Genomic DNA, 21,783 nt, shown 5'->3' with positions numbered 1-21,783 from the left:
TTTCTTTCTTTCTTTCTTTCTTTCTTTCTTTCTTTCTTTCTTTCTTTTTTGGCTGAGTGGAAACAGGAGGGAGGGCATATAAAACTGTATATAATGCACTTCATCTACTTGAAAAAAAATAGTAAGGAATTCATGAAAGAAAAAGAAATTTATTGGAAATTACTTTTAAAAGAGCTTTTTGGTATTTAAAGCTTGGCTAGAAATACTCTAAAGAAGAAAGCTGTTTTTGACATGTATAAAGATTTTTTAACAACCATCTCTCTTGTAAGTAATTAAGTACAAGTAATTACATAATTACTTGATTATGTAGCAGCACTAAAATTTTACAGGAGGTTTTTCACTTAAACTCTAGCCTTATAAAAATAATTGCCACAAGTCAAAATTATTTTCTAAATGCAGTAATTTTTTCTGCTTTTAATTTTTTTGAGGGGGGGGCAAGGAATCTAGGTCTATTTTTGTTTATCAACCAGAGCCAGAGAAATATGTAATTTAACAATGTGTCACTGTGTTCAGACACTGACTTGAAACTTAGAATGAATCTCCAAGTTACAGTGGTGAGAAACACTTAGTTGGGAAATGAAATCATAAGCCAAGGCCACTTTCTAGAGAATTTCCTTGGTCATAAATTTCTAAAACCATCAGTCATATTTGGGTGAGAGTGCTATTACTTTACTCACAAAATAGCATTTTAAAATACTTGGTTTTTTCATAAGCACATCACCAAATAAGATCAAGAGAGAGAAAAATCATTAGAAATAAAGAAGACTCACAAAACATAATTTTATGTAACATTGGCTTGCATGAAATAAGCTTGAGTAACAAAGTATGTAGGTTTCCCCCCTTTTCTTCCTTCCTTCACTTCCTTCCTTCCATCCTTCCATCCTTCTTTCCTTCCCTCTTTTTCTTTTTCCTTTTAAAAGTAAGCTGTCTCATCATTGCAATTTTCTCAAGTTCTTAGAACTCTAATTAAAATGTGGTAATTGGTTATGTTACCTCAATTACCATGATGCATGGACATTGATGCAAAGTGACACCAATTGAATCCCTTGGGTGTTTTACCCTGGGGCCATCCCATTTATCGTGGCCTTATTATTTTCAATTATGTGGCTAGATGTGTTGCATACTTTCAAGGCCAATAACTGCAAGGGTTTTCTGAATGCAAGGTTCTGTTTTCAATGCCAGAGCTCTGGAATGCCAAGGCAAAAGGAAAAAAAGACTAAAAATGTAAAATCCTAAATTCAGTAAGGAGTCAAAGGTACATTTGCTAAACTAAAGGTATTTCAAAAGAATACAGATTTTTCTGTTTAAAACATCGGTTTGAAAAGCAAGAATGATTTATTTGTTACTGACAACTACTCCTCCTAACTAGGAAAGTAGTGATGGGACCATTCAGAAACCTTATATGATGAGTTAGGTGAGGAAACAGAGATAGAAAAGATAAATTTTAACAGTTTGGGTTTCAAAAAGGGCTAAGCAGAACTGTACTGAGTACGTTACAGATTTCTATTACAAGGATGATAATATTTTACAGAGATTGGTCCCAGCATGAATGTGAAGGTGAGATCACTATACAATGGTTATAATACATAGTGTTGCCCAATGAGGACACGACTAATGTTTGTCGGGAAAAAGCCATTGTTGGTTCTATGCACTCTTACTGTCTCCCCAACCCATCCATCCAATGCCAGTGGTGTCTGTAGTCATGATGAATGACTCCTGGTCATTCTCCATGAAAATCTAGGAATGACTTAGAAAATTATTTGGGCCATTATCCATAAATATAATTTAACACTATGTCAAACCAGTTTCATTTTCTGAGAATAATCCCTGTGTCTTCACAAGGTTTTATATTTGAAAAAAATCACATTTTCAGATTTCTAAAAGTGGAAGAACATTTTCTGTCCTTTTACTTATTAGTTTATATCTTGATTTAGTTTGAGTGTTTCCAAATTGGTAAAACATTTGTTCATATGCTGCAGATGATAGAGGAAATTAAATTGGGAAAGTGGTAAGAGAAAGGAGGAATTGTACTGTTCAGAGATCTATTTTATTTTTCAATTTTTATTTTTTAATTGAAATATAAAAGACATACAATACTATATTATTTTCAGGTGTACAACAGTGATTTGACATTTATATACATTATAAAATAATTGCCACAATAAGCATAGGTACCTTCTCTCACCGTGCAAGGTTTTTAGAATACTATTGACAGATTCCCCTCGCTGTACATTACACTCCCGGGTTGTATCTATTTCATAACTGAAAGACTATCTCTCAATTGCCTTCACCAATTTCCCTACTCCCACCCTCCTCCCCTTTGGCAACCACCAGTTTGTTTTCTTTATCTCTGAGTCTGTTTCTATTTTGTTTTGTTCGTTTATTTGTTTTGCTTTTCAGATTCCACAAATATGTGAAATTATATGTTATTTGTCTTTCTCAGTCTGATTTAAATCACATAGTATAAAACTACTAGGTTCATCCGTGTCATCACAAATGGCAAGATTTTATTCTTTTTTATGGCTGAGAAATATCCCATTACATATATACACACTTTTTTAATCTATTCATCTATTAATAGACACTTAGGTTGCTTCCATATCTTGGTTGGCTATTATAAATAATTCTGTGATGAGCGTTCAGGTACATATGTCTTTTCCAATTAGTGTTTTCATTGTTTTCAAATAAATAACTAGAAGTGAAATTCTGAATCATGTGGTGGTACTATTTTTAATTTTTTGAGGAAACTCCATACTGATTTTCATAGAGGCTGTACTAATTTCAATTCCGACCAATGGTGCACAAGGGTTCCCTTTTCTCCATGTCTTTGCCAACATTAATTTCTTGACTTTTTGATAATAGTCATTCTGACATGTGTGAGGTGATATCTCGTTATGGTTCTGATTGGCATTTCCCTGATGATGAGTGATGTCGAGCATCTTTTCATGTGCCTGTTGGCCATCTGTATGTGTTCTTTAGAAAATGTCTATTTTGGGGCGCCTGGGTGGCGCAGTCAGTTAAGCGTCCGACTTCAGCCAGGTCACGATCTCGCGGTCCGTGAGTTCGAGCCCCACGTCAGGCTCTGGGCTGATGGCTCAGAGCCTGGAGCCTGTTTCCAATTCTGTGTCTCCCTCTCTCTCTGCCCCTCCCCTGTTCATGCTCTGTCTCTCTCTGTCCCAAAAATAAATAAAAACGTTGAAAAAAAATTTAATAAAAAAAGAAAATGTCTATTTAGTTCTTCTGCCCATTTTTAATATTTTTTTCAATATTGAATTGTGTGAGTACTTCATATATGTACTTTGCATGTTAACCTCTTATCAGATATATCTTCCCCCATTCAGTAAATTGCCTTTTTGTTCTGTTGATGATTTCCTTTACTGTGCAAAAACTTTTTAGTTTGGTGCAGTCACATTTGTTTCATGGATTTTGTTGTACTTGCCTGAGGAGACAGAGGCAAGAAAATATTGCTATGACTGACATCAAATGGCTTACTTACCACCTATATTTCTTCTAGGAGTTCCATGGATTCAGGTCTTACATTTATATCTTTAATCCATTTTTAGTTTTTTAAAAAAACTTTCTATTGAAATATAATTACCATGCTGTGTTATATTAGTTTCAGGGATACAACATAGGGATTCAACAATTCTATATATTACTCACTGCTCACTGGACAAGTGTAATAACCATCTGTCACTAAACACCATTTTTACAATATAACTGACTATATTCCCTATACCTACACTGCATTTTTCATCTCTGTGACTTATTTATTTTGTAACTTGAAGTTTGTGTCTCTTAATCCTATCTATCTATCTATCTATCTATCTATCTACCTACCTACCTACCTACCAATCTATCTATCATCTATCTCTTCCCCTATTCACCTCCTCTCTGGAAACCACCAGTTTGTTCTCTGTATGTAAGAGTGTTTTTTTCTCTGACTTATTTCACTTAACATTAGGTCTATCCATTTTGTTGCAAATGGCAAGATCTCATTTTTTTTTTACTAATATTCCATTACATATATACATATACTACATTTTCTTTATCCATTCATCTATTGATGGACACGAGTTGTTTTCATAACTGGACACGAGTTGTTTTCATAACTTGACTATTGTAAATAATGCTGCAATAAACATAGGGGTGAGTTGATATATAGGCATATATATTTTCAAATTAATGTTTTTGTTTTCTTTGGGTAAATACCCAGCAGTGGAATTACTGGATCATATGATAGTTCTATTTTTAATATTTTTAGGAACCTCCATACTGTTTTCCATTGTGGCTTTACCAATTTGCTTTCATACCAACAGTGCACAAAGGTTACTTTTCCTCCACATCCTTGCCTATACTTGTTATTTCTTATCTTTTTGCTTCTAGCTATTCTGACAGGTGTGAGTTGATATTGCATTGTGGCTTTGATTTGCATTTCCCTGAAGATTAGTGATGTTGAGCATCTTTTCATGTGTCTATTGGCCATCTGTATGTGTTCTTTGGAAAAATGTCTGTTTAGGCCCTGTGTCCACTTTCTAATCGGATTATTTGTTTTTTTTTCGTGTTGAGTTGTATGAATTCTCTGTATATCTTCTCCTATTCAGTATGTTGTCTTTTCATTTTGTTAATGATTTCTTTCACTGTGGAAAGACTTTTTATTTTGGTGTAGTCCCAGTAGTTTATTTTTGTTTTTGTTTCCCTTGCCTGAGCAGTCATATCTAGAAAAATGTTAGCCAAAATCTATGACCAATGTCAAAGAAATTACTGCCAATGTTTTCTTCTAGGAACTTCATGGTTTTAGGTCTCACATTTAGGTCTTTAATCCATTCTCAGTTTATTTTTGCATATACTGTAAGAAAGCAGTCCATTTTATTGTTTTGCACGTAGCTTTCCAGTTTTTCCAACACCATTTATTGAAGAGAATGTCTTTTACTATTGTATATTCTTGATTCCTTTGTTGTAAATCAATTGAATATATACGTGTGTTTATTTCTGGGCTCTGTAGTATGTTTCATTGATCTGTGGGTCTCTTTTTGTGCCAGCTCCATACTGTTTTGATTACTATAGCTTTGGAGAGTATAGTCTGAAATCTGCAAGTGTGATGCTGACAGCTTTGCTCTTCTTTATCAAGATAGCTTTAGCTACTTGGGGTCTTTTGTGGTTTCACTCAAATTATAGGATTATTTGTTCATACAAATTTGAGTTCTGTGAAAAATATGCCACTGAGATTTTGATAGGAGATTGTAGATCTTTAGGTTGCTTTGGAAAGTCTGGACATTTTAGCAATATTAATTCTCCCAATCCATGAGTAATCTTCCCATATATGTGTATCATTTTCAATTTCTTTCATCAATGTCTTAAAGTGTTCAGAGTAAAGGTCTTTCACCTCCTTAGTTAATTTTAGTCCTAGGTATTTTATTCTTTTTTGATGTAATTGTAAGTGGCATTGTTTACTTAATTCATCTTTTCAGTAGTTTGTTATTAGTGTATAGAAACCAACAGATCTCTGAATATGAATTTTGTATCCTGCAATTTTACGGAAGTCATTTATTAGTTCTAACAGTTTTTTGGTGTGATTGTGAGGACTTTCTCTAGATAGTATCGTGCCATATGCAAACAATGACAGTTTTACTACTTCCTTTCCAATTTGGATACGTTTTCTTTCTTTTTCTTGCCTAAGTGTGGGGGACGGGGAGGGGTGGGGGGCAACTCCCACACATTGTTCAATAATAGTGCTAAGATTGGGCATTCTTCTTTGTTTCTGGTCTTACAAGAAACACTGTGATGATACCTTTGGGTTTGTCAATATAGCATTTATTATGTTGAGGTATGTTCTCTCTATAGTTACTTTGTTGAGACTTTTTATCATAACTGGATATTGAATTTTCTCACATGCTTTTTCCACATGTATTGAGATAACTATATGATTTTTCTCCCCTTCTTTGTGTTAATGTGCTGTATCATGTTGATTGATTTGCAGATGTTAAATCATCCTTGCATACTTGGAATAAATTCCACTTGATCATGATTTATAATCCATTTAATATACAGTTGAATTCAGTTTGCTCATATTTTGTTGAGGTTTTTTGCATCTATGTTCATCAGGGATATTGGCCAGTAATTTCCTTTTTTTGTAGCATCTTTGTCTGGCTTTTGTATCTGGGTAATGCTGACCTCATTAAATGAGTTTAAAAGCATTCCTTCCTCCTCAATTTTTTTGGAATAATTTGAGAAATATAGGTAATAACACTTTTTAAATGTTTGATAGAATTCATCTGTGAAGGCCTCTGATCCTGGACTTTTGCTGCAGGGGGATGAAGGGAGGTGGTTGATTACCGATTCAATCTCCTTGCTAGTAATTGGTCTATTTAGATTTTCTATTTCTTCAAGATTCAATCTTAGAAGATTGTGTTTCTAGGAACTTAGCCATTTCCTCTAGGTTTACTTTACTTTGTCAGTAAATAATGTTGGTAGTAATCTCTTAAGGTCCTTTGTATTTCTATGGTTGTAACTTTTCTTCCTTCATTTCTGATTTTATTTATTTTGCACCCCTCTCTTTTTACCTTGATGAGTCTGGTTATAGGTTTATCAATTCTGTTTATCTTTTCAAAGAACCAGCTCTTGGTTCATTGACTTCTTCTCCTTTTTGGTCTCTCTATTTCATTTGTTTCCACCCTGATCTTTATTTTTTTTCTTTCTATTAATGTTGGGCTTTGTTTTTACTTTTACTAATTCCTTTAGGTGTAAAGTTAGATTGTTTATTTGAAAATGTTCTTGATATTCTAGGTAAGCTTGTATTGCTATGAATTTCCCTCTTAGAACAACTTTTGCTATGTCTCATAGATTCTGGAATATTATGTTTCCATTTTCATTTTTTTGATTTCCTCTTTTATTTCTTCACTGACCTATTGGTTGTTTAATAGCGTGTTGTTTAGTCTCCATGTGTTTGTTTTGTTTTGCATTTTTCTTCTTGTAACTAATTTCTAGTTTCACACTGTTGTGGTCAGAAAAGATGCTTGATATGATTTCAGTCTTCTTAAATCTATTGATAACTTGTTTTGTGGTCTAACATGTGGTGTATCCTAGAGAATGTTCCACATTCACCTTAAAAGAATATGTTCTCCTGTTTTTAGATTAAATGTTCTGTATATATCTATTAAATCCATTTGGTTCTAATGTGTCATTTAAAGCCAGTGTTTTCTTTTTGATTTTCTACCTGGGGGTGATCTACCCATTGATGTAAGTGAAGTGTTACAGTCTCTCACTATTATTGTTTTGTTGTCAATTTCTCCCTTTATATCTGTTAATACTTGCCTTATATATTTTAGGTGCTTCTCTGTTGAGTGCATAAATATTTACAAATTTTATACCTTCTTGTTGGATTGACCCATTTGCCATTTTTATCCTTTATTGTCCTTTTTTGTCCTTTTATTGTCCTTTTATTTGTCCTTTTTTGTCTTTTATTGCAGTCTTTGTTTTAAAGTCTATTTTTTTAGTATAAGTATTGCTACCCCCATTTTCTTTTTCTTTCTATTTGCATAGAATATCTTTTTTCATAACATCATTTGTGGTCTTTGTGTATTTTTAGATCTGAAGTGAATCTCTTGTAGGCAACATATAGATGGTTTTTGCTTTTTTTTTTTTTAATCCATCCAGCCACCCTATGCCTTTTGATTAGAGAATTTAGTCTATTTACATTAAAAAAATATTATAGGTTTGTACTTATTGCCATTTGTTAATTGTTTTCTGGTTGTTTTGTAGCTCCTCTTCTTTATTCCTTTTATTTCCTGTTGTTCTTCATTCTTCTGGTTTAATTCTTTTCTTTAGTTTCCTATGTTTGGACTCCCTTCACTTTGTTTCTGAGGATCTATTATAGGTTTTTTGTTTGTGGTTACCATACATTCATATAGAAAAATCTGATGTATAGCAGTCTATTTTAGGCTGATGGTTGCTTAAGTTCAATCACATTCTAAAAGTGCTATATTTTCACTGAGCCCCTCCCCATGTTTTATGTTTTTGTCATCATACTTTACATCTTTTTATTTTGTGTATTACAAAATTAATAATTATTATAGAAAAAGTTGATTTTCCTTTTGTGTTTTAACCTTCATACTAGTTTTATAAGAGGTTGATCCACTACCTTTATTATATAATTGCCTTTACCAGTGAAATTTTTGTCTTTCATTTATGGTATTTCCTTTTTTGCTTAAAGGAGTACCTTTAACGTTTCTTGTAAGACTGGTTAAATGATGATGAACTCCTTTACTTTTTGCTTGTCTGGGAAACTATCACTTCAATTTTGAATGATAATTGTGAGGTAGAATAATCTGTGCTGTGTTTTTTCCTTTCAGCACTTTGAATATACCTTGCCACTCCCTTCTGGCCAGCAAAATTTCTGCTGAAAAATAAGCTGATAACCTCATGAGAATCCCCTTGTATCTAACTAGTTGTTTTTCTCTTGCTGCTTTTAAGATTCTTTTTTTTTTAATTTGACATTTTAATTATAATGTGTCTTGCTTGATCTGTATCTCTTTGATTTTATTTTGTTTGAGACTTTCTTGAGATTTCTGAGCTTGGATATCTGTTTCCTAGGTTAGGGAAGTTTTCAGCCCCTTTCTCTTTCCCCTCTCCTTCTGGGACCTCTTAAATGCTAATGTGAGTATGCTTGGTGTTGTCCCAGAGGTCCTTAAACTATTATCATTTTTTAATTTTTTAAAATATATTTATTTATTTTCAAGAGAGAAAGAGAGTATGAGTGGGGGAAGGGTAGAGAGAGAGGGAGAGAGAGAGAGAGAGAGAGAGAGAGAGAGAGAATCCCAAGCAGGCTCTGTGCTATCAGCACAGACCCTGATGTGGGACCTGATCCCATTAACTGTGAGATCATGACCTGAGCCAAAATCAAGAGTTGGGTGCTTAATCAACTGATCTACCCAGGTGTCCCATCCTCATTTAAAACAATTTTTTTAAACTCATTTATTTTTGAGAGAAAGAAAGACAAAGTATGAGTGGGGAAGAGGCAGAGAGAGAGGGAGACACAGAATCTGAAGCATGCTCCAGGCTTGGAGCTGTCAGCATAGAGCCTGACATGGGACTCGAACCCAGGAACCGCAAGATCTTGACAGGAGCCCAAGTCAGACACTTAACCAACTGAGACACGCAGGTGGCCCCCCCCACCATCCTCATTTTTTAAAATTCTTTTTTCACTTTGTTTTCCAGGTCACTGATCTGTTCTGTATCATCTAATCTGCTGTTGATTCCCTCTAGTCTGTTTTTCATTTTACTTACTATATTGTCCATCTCTAATTGGTACTTTCTTATATTTTCTATCTCTTTGTTGAAGTTCTCACTGTGTTCATCCATTCTTCTCCTGAGTCTTGTGAGCATTCTTATGACCATTAATTTGAACTATTTATCAGGTAGATTACTTAGCTCTGTTTCATCAAGGTCTTTTTCTGAGGTTTTGCATTATTCTTTCTTTTGAAATATATTCCTCTGTCTCCTCATTTTGTCTGACTCTATGTGTTTATTTCTGAGTATTAGGCAAATCAGCTACCTCTCTCAGTCTTGAAGAAGTGATCTTATATAGGTGTCCTATGGGGATCAGAAGCATAGTCTTCCCCCGATCACCAGAGCCAGGTGCTCAAAGGAAATCTCCTGTGTGTGCTATGTGTGCCCACCTTTTGTGGTGGGGCAGTGGTTGTGGTGTAGCAGTGGACAGAGCTCTCTGCCCTGCCCAGCTGGCTGGGGTACTACAGCTGCCACTGAAGTGGAAGAAGTGTTCTCTCCTGACCCAGGAGGCTGGGGTTGTACTTAAGGGAAAGGCTCTCTCCTAGTTAGGCTGGTTGGGGTGCTGTGGCTGCCACTGTGGATGCTGATATGGTAACAGGCATGGTTCTCTCCCTGGCACAGGTTGTTGGGCACCACATTTTTTTTTGTGGCTATAGCAGTGGGTGAGGTCTTTCCTCACCCCCCAATGCCACCCCACACCCCACTGTAGCCATGAGAAGGGCTCCACATTGGTATAGCTATCTAGGGCACTACAACTGCCACTGTGACCACAGTGGTGGGCAGGTCTGTCCCCCGGACCCAGCTGGCTGAGACACCATGGTGCTGCTGCAACTGTGGCAGTGGCTTGGGCTGTCAGCAAACTGCACTTGCCCACATTAGCAGGCTAGAGTGAGAGTTCCAAGATCATGCCCACCAGCAGTGGCACTGGTAAGGTAGACTAGGACTGCAAAAGTGGCATCCAACATTGTCTACATCCCCAAAGAGTGTCTCAGCAGATTCTTCCCTGTGTGGCTAACACCGCAGGTGAAAGTGGGTCTCTCCCATCTGTGTTCTAGGTCCTTTTCTTAAAACTGGTGTTTTAGGGGCTCCTGGGTGGCGCAGTCGGTTAAGCATCCGACTTCAGCCAGGTCACGATCTCGCGGTCCGTGAGTTCGAGCCCCGCGTCAGGCTCTGGGCTGATGGCTCAGAGCCTGGAGCCTGTTTCCGATTCTGTGTCTCCCTCTCTCTCTGCCCCTCCCCCGTTCATGCTCTGTCTCTCTCTGTCCCAAAAATAAATAAAAACGTTGAAAAAAAAATTAAAAAAAAAACTGGTGTTTTATCATTAAGTGTCAGGGTGCATGAGACTGCACATGAGCTCTTTGAGAGTAGGTTCTCCTGAACATAATCCGTTAGTTTTCAAAACCTAGCTTTTGGGGGGCACATTTCTCCTGTGCAGGATTTAAGGGTTGAAGTGCCTGATGTGGGGCACCTTGGTCCTTAGAGGAAAGTTCTCTCCTTCTAATATGCCTCCCAAACTGTGGATTGCTACACCTGAGATGGAGTTTTTCTTTCTTTGGCAAGACCTTGTCTCTGCCACTCCCACCCATATTAATGCTGCCCCTTTGTCTCTCATTGGGGAGGCTCTGTTTATACAGTTCTTAGGGCTTTTTTCTGAAGAAATTTTTCCATATGTAGTTGTATATTTATTTTGTCCATGGATGGAAGTAAGCTCAAGACCCTCCTATGCCACTGTCTTGAGCAAAGATTTTTTTACTTTTCTTACTCTATTTTATTTCATTCATTCATTCATTTATTTATTTATTTATTTATTTATTTATTTTGGTGGTGTTATGCTACACAGTTCATCTGCAAGTTTTTTCAATTTGTTGCAAATCTCTAAAAATGTTTCCTATTTACTGGAAAAAGAATGTGCATATAAGTGGACCTGTGCAGCTCAAACCCATGTTGTTGAAGGGTTAACTGTATGTATGTTTGTTTATTTACTGTTTTTCCTCATAGCACTTATCACTATCTGCAATTATTTTATTTTAATTCCTATAGTTAACATCCAGGATTATATTAGTTTCAGTTGTGCAATATAGCAATTCAAAAATTCCATATATTAGTGCTCATCAAGATAAGTGTACTCTTAATGCCCTTCACGTATTTCACCCATCTCCCCTACCTACCACCTTCTATTTGTTCTCTATAGTTAAATTTTTTTTTTTTTGGTTTGTATTTTTTTTCCCTTTGTCCATTTGTTTTGTTTCTTAAATTCCACATATGAATGAAGTTATATGGTATTTGTCTTTCTCTGACTGGCTTATTTCTCTTAGCACAATACTTGGTAGATCTATCTATATTGTTGCAAAAGGCAAAATTTCATTCTTTTTTGATAGCTGAATAATATTCCATTGTATATTTATAGCACACTTTCTTTATCCATTCATCTATTGATGGACACTTAGGCTGCTTCTATAATTTGGCTATTGTAAACAATGCTGCAATAAACATAGGGGTGTATGCATCCCTTAGAATTAGTGCTTTTGTTTTCTTTGAGCAAATACTCAGTAGTGTAGTTACTGGATCATAGGGTAGTTCTATTTTTAATTTTTTTAGGAACCTCCATACTGTGTTCCACAGTGGCTGCACAAATTTGTATTTCTACCAACAGTGCAAGAGTGTTCCTTTTTCTTCACATCCATGCCAACACCTGCTGTTTCTTGAATTTTTGATTTTAGCTATTTTGACAGGTGTGAAGTGGTATTTCCTTTTGGTTTTGGTTTGTATTTCCCTGATGATGAGTGCTTTTGAGCATCTTTTCATGGGTCTATTAGCCATCTGTATGTCTTCTTTGGAAAAAATGTCTGTTCATATCTTCTGCCCCTTTTTTTAAATAAAAAAAATTTTTTTGGGTGTTGAGCTGTACAAGTTCTTTATATATTTTGGACACTAATCCTTTATCGCATATGACATTTGAAAATATCTTCTCCCCTTCAGTAGGTTGTCCTTTAGTTTTGCTGATCGTTTCCTTTGCTGTGCAGAAGCTTTTTGTTTTGATGAAGTTCCAACAGCTTATTTTTGCTTTTTTTTCCCCACTTGCCTCAGGAGACATATCTAGAAAAATATTCTTACAGCCAATGTCAGAGAAATTCCTGCATGTGCTCTCCTAGAATTTTTATGATTTCATTTAGGTCCTTAATTCATTTTAGTTGGTTTTGTGCATGGTGTAAGAAAGTGGTCCAGTTTTATTCTTTTACATGTAGTTGTCCAGTTTTCCCAATGCCATGTGTGGAAGAGACTCTCTTTTTCCCATTGTATATTCTGGTCTCCTTTGTCAAAGATTAATTGACCATATAATTATGAGTTTATTTCTGGGCTTTCTATTCTAGTCTGTTGATCTATGTGTCTATGTCTGTGCCAGTACCATACTGTTTTGATTACTACAACTTTTAAAAACTGGCAACGCAAGGATACTTATGGCAGAATCCCAGACTTATTTCCAATCAACACCCCAAAAGCCTTGTATTTGCAACACTTTTGAAGTCCTTTCTAATCTAGCTTCTTGCATAGATTAACTGTCATGTCATTTTCCCCTTTACTTTTGTCTTTGAATTAAATAGCAAACTCAAAAAAATTTTACAAAGAAGTCATCCTGTTACTTTTAGAAATACTTTTAGAGTAAAAAAATATGGAATGATGATGTGTGATGATCATAACCAAAACATTTCAGTCATAAAAATACATGCTGAAATCTAAACTTCACTCTATTATTCAAACTTTTCCATTTTTCAAAAGCAACTTTTTTCCTATCAAATATTTTTCTTTTTTTATTCAGTGATTTTTCATTATTTGATTTATTTTTTCCAAATAATCCACTACTTAACTATACCCGTGTATTTTTTTCCAATGAATCCAATTCTTTCTTTACATGAGAGCCAATGGATAAGATTGCAGGGAAGCACTGGGTTTACTTTCAAATGGAATCCTCTAACTAAATCCAACTTAGCTTGAGTCTTTAGATCTTCAACATATCATTTACAAATTCTTAGGACTGACCATCTAATAAAAAATAGTATGATAACAGAAATTACTGTGTTGCCATTTGTTTATATGATTTTTCTTGTATGCAATTCAAAAAAAGATTTCTAGGAAGTTTCTAATATAAAGGAAAAATAAGACTATTGGAGGTGGTGGTGAGGCAAGAAATTATATCAATAAAGCCTTTAAGAGCTGTGAAAGAGCTTAAAGCCCTGGAGTCACATATTCATGGATCCAGATCTTTTTCCTCCACTTACTAGTTCTATGACCTTGGGTAATTAATCTTTCAAAAACTTAGTTTTGTCATCTACAATGTTATCACGATTAAATGACACAATGGATGGTAACCCAGTGACTAAGACAAAGTACACATTCAATACTGCTAGCAAATAAACACAACAGCCCCATCCTTTTAGTGACTGACACTTAATACTCCTTGGCTTTTTATAGGGATATTGTCCAGATAATAAAAAAAAAATAATTTGAGAAAATAAAACAAACTGAGAGACATATGTCCTCACAATGTTTGATACCTTGTTTTAGGAATGTTGGGTTTCCCTGAGGGAATTGGTCTATATTAGACCAAACCTGTCTGGTAAAGGTTAATTGAGATGGCATTTGAAAAAAGAAATCTGACTTGTGATATATAGAATTCACCACTGGAAAACTGACCTTCTTGGTACAAATTCCATGAAAGTCAGGAGTTTATGTGAAGCAATTGTGAATTAATAAGAACCTCCACGTTCTTCAAAAAAATGTTTAAATAAATAAGTGTCAGTGAAATATCAGTGGTTAACCAACTCACATGGCAAACCAAATTCTCTTTTTTATTTTTTCCTGGTATTGTAAAAGGGAAAATGCTTGCTTAGTTCTCTTCCTTAAGGTTCTGTATAAAATATTACTCTTTTTCAAATACAAATCAAAACCACACTCAGATATCACCTCACGCCAGTCAGAGTGGCCAAAATGAACAAATCAGGAGACTATAGATGCTGGCGAGGATATGGAGAAATGGGAACCCTCTTGCACTGTTGGTGGGAATGCAGACTGGTGCAGCCACTCTGGAAAACAGTGTGGAGGTTCCTCAAAAAATTAAAAATAGACCTAATCTATGACCCAGCAGTAGCACTGCTAGGAATTTACCCAAGGGACACAGGAGTACTGATGCATAGGGGCCCTTGTACCCCAATGTTTATAGCAGCACTTTCAACAATAGCCAAATTGTGGAAAGAGCCTAAATGTCCATCAACTGATGAATGGATAAAAAATTGTGGTTTATATACACAATGGAGTACTACGTGGCAATGAGAAAGAATGAAATATGGCCCTTTGTAGCAACATGGATGGAACTGGAGAGTGTGATGCTAAGTGAAATAAGCCATACAGAGAAAGACAGATACCATATGTTTTCACTCTTATGTGGATCCTGAGAAACTTAACAGAAACCCATGGGGGAGGGGAAGGAAAAAAAAAGAAAAAAAAGAGGTTAGAGTGGGAGAGAGAGCCAAAGCATAAGAGACTCTTAAAAACTGAGAACAAACTGAGGGTTGATGGGGGGTGGGAGGGAGGGGTGATGGGCATTGAAGAGGGCACCTTTTGGGATGAGCACTGGGTGTTGTATGGAAACTAATTTGACAATAAATTTCATATAATAAAAAAAATAAACAAGACACCCAGGTAATTCATATGTACACTAGACTCTGAGAGCGACTGTTACAAATCTTGGCACTGTAAACTAGTGCTGTCCAATAGAACTTTGTACAATGATGGAAATCCCCTGTGCTATTCAGTACAGTAACCAATAACTGCATATAACTATAAGAACTTCAAATATGGCTAGTGCCAATAAGAAACTAATCTTTTTATTTTATGTAATTTTAATTAATTTAAATTTAGATAGCCACATATGGCCAGTGGATACCATATTCTACATTGCAGCTGTAACTTTTTATTCAAACGTATTTATGGGAACAATGTATGCCTTCTGAAGCTTTGGGACATTTGTTCTTTTTATCTCATTTGCCAAAGGTTATAGGACCCTCATAATACATTGATACTTGTAAGAAGAAAATATTACTCCTTTTCATAAATGAGTTAGAGATGGTTAATTTTTGGCAATTAAAACTTCTTCACATATCACTTGTGATAATGAAGAAATTTGATCCATAATTTCCTAAACTGTATTGGAAAAATGGAATGACCTAATTTCAAAATCCAATAGACTTAATACGTATTTATAAAACTCCTGTTAATTTACTTAAATAAAACAAGAGTGGATGCATCTGCAACATTCATATCATTAAAAAAGACCTTATCTTAAAGAGACAATTTAGGATGTTGATTCAGGACAGTGACTCTGGAGCCAAGATGTCTAGGCTTTGACAGATCAGTTACAAACTAGCTGGGTCACTTTGGAAAAGTTGCTGAAACTCTGCTTCAACTTTTCTTATGCAAAATTGAGAGGATAATAGTACATATATCATATGACTATTAAAAGTCTTAGATGAATTAACATGTAACAGAAAAGGGCCTAACACCTAGTAAGTGTTATTATGTTAGCTATTATTATTTTTGTTGCTGTTGTTTTTTGGTCCTTCAGAAAAGGGATGCTCATTTTATTTACTTACTCCAAAGCAAGGATACTCACTGTCAGGCTTCAGGGCAATCTACCAACCCATTTATAACTACATGTAAAATTCTGTATATCCCCATGTGTTTTTAAAATAGTCTTATTGAGGTATAATTGGCATAAAATAACTGCAAAACTTAAAATGTACAATTTTATACATTTTGACATATAAATATACCCACAAAACTATCACTACAATCAAGATCATGACTATATTTACCATCCCCAAAATCTTCCTCATTACACTTCATAATTCCTCCAGTGGTCACAAAGATTTTACCCTATAATTTTTTTCTATTTTGTTTTACATTTACATTTAGATCTATGATCCATTCTGACTTCATTTATTTTTAAACTTTTTAAAAAAATGTTTATTTATTTATTTATTTATTTATTTACTTATTTATTTAGAGAGACAGAGAGAGAGAGAGAGAGAGAGAGAGAGAGAGTAGGGGAGGGGAAAAGAGAGAGGAGAGAGAGAATTCCAAACAGGCCTCGCACTGTCAGTGCAGAGCCTGGTGCGGAGCTCAAACTCACAAACCATGAGATCATGACCTGAGCCGAAATCAAGAGTCAGATGCTCAACTGTGAGTCACCCAGGCTCCCTGACTTCAATTTTTCAGGATGGTGCATGCAATACGGAGTTCAATTTCATATTTGTGCATATAGATGCTAAATTGTTCCAGGATCATTTGGTGAAGGACTAGCCTTGGAATTGCCTTTGCATCTTTGTCAAAAATCAATTGACCATTTTTGTGCAGCTCTATTTCTGAAATACCTACCCTGTTCTATTGATCTATTTCTTGGCCTTGACACTAAAGCCATACTCTCCCAAACACTGTAGCTTTATTTTAAGTCTTGAAATCAGGAGGTGTAAGTCCTTTAACTTTATTCATCTTTTCCAAAATTGTTTTGACTATTCTAATGCCTTTGCATTTCCATGTGAATTTTAGAATCAGCTTATAAATTTCTACAAAATACATTACTTGAAATGTCATTTGAATTACATTGATCTTACAGATAAATCTGGGGAGAATTGATATCTTAATATTGTGCCTTATGATCCATGAGCACAGTATACTTCATCACTCATTTAGTTATTTAATTTCTGTCACCAATATTTTGTAATTTTCAGAGAATAGGTCTTCATGTATTTTGTGAGATATATCCCTAAGTATTTCCTATTTTTGCTGTTATTATAAATGGTACTGGTTTTTTAATTTCAAATTCTGGTTGTTCATGGATAGCACATAAAAATACACTTGATGTTTGTATATTGGTTTTGTATACTATAACTTTGTTAAAGTCTTTTACTAGCCCTAGGATCTTTTTTTTTTTTGGAAAATCTATAGCATTTTCTACATAGATGATCATGAAGCATGTGAGTAAAGATAATTTGGTCCCTTATCTTCCAAGTGGCATGCCTTTAATTCCTTTTTTCCTTGCTTTCTTGTATGGGCTAAAACTCCAGTGCGATGTTAAATAGAAATGGTGAAAATGGACATCCTTGCCTTCTACTGATATTAGGAGAAAAGTATTCAGTCTTTTACCATTAAATATGCTAGCTTTAGATTATTTGTAGGGGTTACTGGGTGGGTTTAGTCTGTTAAGCATCCAATTCTTGATTTTGGTTCAGGTCATGATCTCATGGTTGATGGGTTCAAGCCCCACTTCGGGCTCCATGCTGACCATGTACAGCCTGCCTGGGATTCTCTCTCTGTCCCTATCCCACTCACTCTCTCTCTCTAAAAAAATAAATAAACTTTAATAATAAAAAATAAAAAATAGATTATTTGTATACATCCTTTATTAAGTTGATAAAGTTTCTACATTATTTTATCTAAATAGTTGAACTTAATGGCATAATTATTCATAATATTCCCTTCATATGTTTAATATTAGTAGAATATGTAGTGATGTCTATTATTCCTGATGTTGATAATTTGTGTCTTTTCTCCATATTCCCTGATCAGTCTTGATAAAGCTTTTATCTTTTCAATAAAACAGCTTTTTTTAAATTTCATTGATCTTTTTTCCCTATTGTTTTTCTGTTTTCAATTACAATGATTTCTGCTCTGATATTTATTTCTTCCCCCCCTCCCTTTCTTCTACCTACTTTGTGTTTAATTTTCCCTTATTTTTCTAGTTGCATATGGTGAAAGCTAAGATCATTATTTTAATAGCAAATTTTGGTGGCACAAATCTTAATTTTTTCTATTTCTATTCAGTACAAAAACACTTGATAATTTCCCCTTCTAATTTCTTCTTTGTTCCATGAGTTGTATATAAATTTGCTATTTAGTTTCCATATATTTGAGGATTTTATAAATATATGCCTATTATTTATTTTTAAATTAATTCCATTATAATAAGAGAGCATACTTTGTATAATATGAGTCCTTTTACCTTTTAGACTTATTCTATGGTTCAGAAAGGAGTCATTTTTGGTAGATGTTCTGTGTGCACTTGAAAATAAAGTATATTTTTTGTTGTGGGATGAGGTGTTTTAAATGTCAGTTAGATCAAGTTCATTTATGGAGTGTTTATGGCTTTTATATTCTTACCGATTTTCTGTCTGCTTATGCTGCCAATTATTGAGGAAAAGTGTTGGAATCTTTTTCCAAAACTGTGTATCCCTGCCTACTTGTATCAGTTTTTGACTCATGTAAGTTCTGTGATTAGAACATCAACATTTACTAATGGTGTGTCCTCTAAATTAATTAGCATCTTTATCATTAAAAAAAAGTGTCCTTCTTTACATCTTATAATATTTTTGCTTTGAAATCAAATCTGTTACATATTAACAGTTGTGTTAGTTTAATATATGTTTTTCCATACTTAACCTATTTTGTCTATAATTAAGGTGGGTTTATTATAGACAACATATAGCTCAATCTTGTTTTTTTAATCCAACCTGACAATTACTGCCTTTCAATTGAAGTTTTTAGTCCATTTACACTTAGTAGAATTACTGATATGATTGGTTTAATCTTCCACCTTGCTTCTTTCTCTTTGTTACACCTGTGCTTTATTCCCATTTTCCCTTTTTTCCTGCATTGTGTGTGTGTGTGTGTGTGTGTGTGTGTGTGTGTGGTTAATGATTTCATTTCCCTTGTTGGACTATTAGATACAGTTTCTTATCATAGTATACATTTTATGTTTTCACAATCTATCTTTAAATGATATTATACTACCACATGTAGTATAAGAACCATTCAACAGTATAATTCCATTTCCTGGTCTTTGTGATATTGTTGTCATATGTTTTACTTCTACATGTTTTGTAAATCCCGCAATACATTGCTACTATCTTGTTTTAAACAACCTATTACCAATTCAAGAGATTTAAATAATACAAAAATAGTTTCACATTAACCTACATAGTAGCCATTTCCAGAACTTAACATTCCTCTGTACAGATTCAAGTTTCCCACTGATAGCATTTTTCTTTTGCCTGCAGAATTTCTCTTAACATTTCTTGTAATGCAGTTCTCCTGGTGGTAATTTTTTTCTTCTTTTGATGTCTGAAAATTGTTTTTATCTTTCTCTTTGAATATTTCTCTGTGTGTAGAATTCTTGGTTGTTATTTTTTCCCAATACTTTAAAGATGTTGCTCCACTGTCTCCTGATCTGCATTGTTTTGAAAAAGAATTCTGCTATAACTCTTAATAATAATAACTCTTAATAAGTCTGCTATAACTCTTAATAATAACTCTGTTTTCTCTGCATGCTTTGAAGATATTCCCTTATCACTGGTTTTAATCAATTTGGTTATGATGTCCCTTGTGTAGTTTTTTCATGTTTATTGTGCCTAAAGTCTACTGACAAGTATCAGTTTATACTTTTCATCAAATTTGGAAATTTTTGGCCATTATTTCTTCAAAAATTGTTTCTCTTTATGTCCTTTCTTTTAGGGATTCCAATTACATATATATCGTGTTGCTTAAAGTTATCTCACAGCTCACTCATGCATTGTTTTCTATTTTGTCTTATTTTTCTCTGTGTTTCATTTTAGACAGTTTCTATTGTTACGTTTTCAGGTTCATGAATCACTTCTACAATATTTAATTGGCTGTTAATACCACTCAGTGTAGTTTTCATCTCAGTTATTATAGTTTTTATCTGTAAACGTTTGATTTTTGACAGATATCTTCAATGTCTGTACTTAATACGCACAATATTTTTGTCTAACTTCTTGGAAGTTAGCTTTTCTCCGCAGCTCTCTCCTCTCTATTACTCTATAGCAAATAGCAAAATAGATATAGTCCGATAGCACATTTAGCTGTCTTGGCCTCCTCAGACTCCCAGACCTGTCTCTTCAACTCAGTGAGGCTGCCAGAATCTGCATAGACTTCCTCTCCATATGCTGTGCCTTGGAATTTCTAGGCAGAAAATTGGGTGACCATAGTATCACTTCATTCATTTCACATGCAAGGTTAAAATTTGTGATTTTGGGAGCACCTGGGTGGCTCAGTCAGCTAAGTGGATGACTTCGGCTCAGGTGATGATCTCATGGTTCGTGGGTTCAAGCCCAACATTGGTCTCTGTGCTGACAACTCAGAGCCTGGAGCCAATTCAGATTCTGTGTCTTCCTCTCTCTCTGCCTCTCCCCACTTGCTCACTCTCTCTCTCTCTCAAAAGTAAAAAAAAAAAATTAATGTGATTTTGCCCAGTTTTTTAGTTGTTTCAGGTACAAGGATAAATGTGATCTCATACTTTATCTTGGCTGAAAGTGGATATCTGCTTATGTACTTTAAGAGGAAGAAGGCCTACAGCCTTCATCAAGGAGTTATGGCCTCTTTATTAAAAGATAAGAGGGGCGCCTGGGTGGCGCAGTCCGTTAAGCATCCGACTTCAGCCAGGTCACGATCTCGCGGTCCGTGAGTTCGAGCCCCGCGTCGGACTCTGGGCTGATGGCTCAGAGCCTGGAGCCTGTTTCCGATTCTATGCCTCCCTCTCTCTCTGCCCCTCCCCCGTTCATGCTCTGTCTCTCTCTGTCCCAAAAATAAATAAACGTTGAAAAAAAAATTAAAAAAAAAAAAGATAAGAAACACTGTTCTGAGTAAATTTATAGATTATTGGTATGGATGATTGTCATTACTATGGATTGTCTTATACATTTTAATTTTTATCTGTTGTAAGAAGTGATATTTAAACTGGTAAAATCTTGGTTCTCTATAATAAACACATAATAAATTCAGAATGCTATTTTGGAAGATGGGATGGCTTAAGGTAACATAAATGTATACTACTGTCAGTCAAGATATGGGCCTGAATCAATGAAAGGAATAAAAGGAACAAAGCTCAAGTTTCTTTGGCTCACAAAGAAAGAAGGCAGAAGACTAGGAAAGAAAAAAAAACCAAAAGATACAATTCAAATGAAAATTAGAATTAAAGCTTGAAAAGTATGGACACACATCAATATTACAGTTAACACACACAGACACACACACACACACACAAACACACAAAAGTAAGTCTGGGTAAAGAGTTTAAATGTATGAAGAACAAGTGAAATGTAAAATAATTATGCAATTTCAAAATCTTGATAAGGGAAAAAGATACTTTTGGGATTTGTCAAGATACTTGATAAGGGAGAAAGGTGCTTTGGAGGTTTTATACAAGATCTCTTGCTTTCTTGTAACTTTTGAAAAAGAGATAAATATATTCATTATTTACCTAGTTAGGGGTAATAGGGAAGTTTGACATTTATACACTTACCTAAATTTTTCTGAATATTATGGAAAGTTTTTCCATATTTTTGTCTGTAATTAGCTATGAATATTACCTAGTATGATAGTTATTTGTACATTTGTATTATCTTTCGAGCTGTGCTTTTTAAGGAA

The 21,783-nt window shown here is 34.7% G+C and overlaps 1 protein-coding gene across 6 annotated transcripts in view; it reads right to left on the bottom strand.

Annotated features, from left to right (window-relative positions):
• The window catches only part of AKAP6 (A-kinase anchoring protein 6), a 487,092-nt gene that overhangs the window by 35,801 nt on the left and 429,508 nt on the right, over nt 1-21,783 (bottom strand). The window lies entirely within an intron of this gene.

This window comes from Herpailurus yagouaroundi, unplaced genomic scaffold (assembly GCF_014898765.1).
Source record: "Herpailurus yagouaroundi ecotype Mexico unplaced genomic scaffold, PumYag 141, whole genome shotgun sequence".
Classification (NCBI taxonomy): Eukaryota; Metazoa; Chordata; class Mammalia; order Carnivora; family Felidae; genus Herpailurus; species Herpailurus yagouaroundi.
This window is presented reverse-complemented; position numbering and strand designations above follow the sequence as displayed.